The sequence below is a fragment of the Penaeus chinensis genome, chromosome 7 (assembly GCF_019202785.1).
Source record: "Penaeus chinensis breed Huanghai No. 1 chromosome 7, ASM1920278v2, whole genome shotgun sequence".
Lineage (NCBI taxonomy): Eukaryota > Metazoa > Arthropoda > Malacostraca > Decapoda > Penaeidae > Penaeus > Penaeus chinensis.
In genome coordinates, this window is record NC_061825.1 from 17,219,369 (window position 1) to 17,221,868 (window position 2,500).

The 2,500-nt window shown below is 33.6% G+C and overlaps 1 protein-coding gene across 1 annotated transcript in view; it reads right to left on the minus strand.

The window, feature by feature from the left end:
• Positions 1 to 2,490: 2,490 nt before the first annotated feature.
• Positions 2,491 to 2,500, minus strand: part of LOC125027642 — a 7,554-nt gene continuing 7,544 nt past the window's right edge. The window contains exon 3 of the mRNA XM_047616815.1: positions 2,491 to 2,500. This exon is cut by the window's right edge and continues 652 nt beyond it. The gene's annotated coding sequence lies outside the window, so the exon portion shown is untranslated.

Sequence of the window (2,500 nt, forward strand, 5' to 3'; positions counted from 1 at the left end):
TACACATATATATATGTGTGTGTATTGTGTGTGTATATACTCACACACACATATACATATATAGGTAGATAGATATAGATATATATATATGTATACATATATACATACATATATGTATATATGAGTGTATATATGTATATATATATATACATACATACATGCATATATATATACATATACATATCTACATACATACATACATACATGCAAATATATATATATATATATATATGTGTGTGTGTGTGTGTGTGTGTGTGTGTGTGTGTGTATGTGTGTGTGTGTGTTTGTGTGTGTGTGTTAATATATACAAGTGAGTTTTAAAAATCACGCATATATTTCAAATATTTCATTGTGCCGTATTACACATGAATAATGTTTAGGATATTAGCGCCATGTACTGTTTAATAGGAATCTATCTTTGTATATATTTTTCGGCCCAATATTAATTTTCTTATATAACAAAAGATAATTATGAGCGAACTCCATGCTACTGTAATGAATTTCCTATGAAGTGATAAGTGATAATTCTTGGGTCAGGAGAGTAATGATATACGAAAAATAGCATTGGGAAAATAATTGGGAAAGATATACAACTATCATAAGCCTAGAGTACGTATATGATATTTAGTATAATGAGCCCAACCCTTGCTAATGTTCATAATAAGTATCAGTATGAACCGCCATGAATTATGTTTGTTGTAGTAATGAACACCTAAGTAACTACAGTATTACAATACCGGAAAATAGGAATGATAATAGATGCAATGTTAGTGGTAATGATGTATTCATAAAATAAAATAAAAAATGGTATAAGAATATTAAGGCAATTGTATCCGATATTTTTGTCTTCCCCTCCCATCTCTCTCTCTCTCTCTCTCTCTCTCTCTCTCTCTCTCTCTCTCTCTCTCTCTCTCTCTCTCTCTCTCTCTCTCTCTCTCTCTCTCTCTCTCTCTCTCTCTCTTTGGATGTCCCTTTACGATTATCAATGAAGCTATTTAAAACACCAGGTTACTATATTGTAAGGTTCACACCTGGCTTAAGGCCGGATGATGTCCGTCTAAGAGGAGCCCGGAATACTCCTGTGAGGCAGGAGAGGCTTAGGGACCAGCTAGGAAGGGATAATGGGGGGTCCCGTTCACTCCTCGTAAGGAAAGAAAGAAAAAAATGTGCTGGAAACCCCAAAAAAAGTAGTGACCAAACTTCAAGGTTCTGTGGAAATAGACTAACTATTGCTTCCACAAATACTATTGATAAGGCAGTGCTTTATAACAATTAGAGTCCCTTCGCAAAATAACTAAATAAACAAATAGTGGTAAGCAGGGAGATAAGAACAATAGTCGAAATCGTAGCAGAAGCAGAGGCAGTAGGAGTACAAACAGAGGCAGTAGTAGTAGAAGCAGAAGGAGTAAGCAAACGTACGAGAGAATAACGAGGTAGAATACAGGTGAGATTAGGTAAAAACAGCAAAAATAGCAAAAGCAGAAATAAAACAACCCAAAGTACGATGGCAGGTAAGCAATAGTTAAAAACAGTACTAAAATCTTAACTGAAATCGTAAAAGAGAAAGGTTGAGCAAAAGCAGAATTAAAGAACAGATAAGCAGTAGTTAAAGCAGTGCTAAAACTTGACTGAAATCGTGAGAGACTAAAAGCAGAAGTAAAAGCAGTAAAAGCAGGAAAGTAGAGATAAAACACAGATAAGGAACATACAAAAACAATAAAATACAGTAAAATAATAGGTAAAAGTTAAAGCCATACACAAATCGCTGAAATCGACATTAAAAGAAAGGTAGAATGAACTTGGCAGTGATTGAAACCGAGGTTTTGAATAGGCTGAACAAAACTGACATGTAAGAGCGTAACAATGAGTACTGTTATTCTTGGAGACGTAACTTATACATAACCAATGCCTTATCAATTCATATACTGATACGTCCAGCGAAAATAGAAACTAGGCAAGTAACGTATGGGACGAGTACAAGCTTTGGTGATGCTTCAGCAGGAGGAGTAGAGATCCAAACACACAGAACTCAAGTTGACACTGTTTATTGTCATAGGTCGCGGGCTGTCATGGACTCGTGACGTCACAAAAGAAGCGAAACATTTCTCAAAATCATCTACAATAAAATACAAATAAAAAAAAATAGATGATAAAACCATCAGACAATAAAATATAAACATTAAAATAAAATAAAAAAACACCATAAAGATACGAAATAAGAAAAAAGACGCATATCAATAAAATCAAAATTAGAACACAGTACAAGGAAGACCCATGTAATAAAAAGAATTATAAATCAAATATATAAAACGTTAAAATTAGCATTCAAAACTCATAATAAAAGAGTTAAAGTAAAACAATAAAAAGTGACTTGGCAGAAAATGACGTGTCATGTCACGGACACCGCGAAATAGGTTAAATCTACAATAAAATGAAAGTAAGATTCGAGGGTAAAACAAGAATGACATAAGGCAGTAATTAAAATAAGTCCACACTCCAC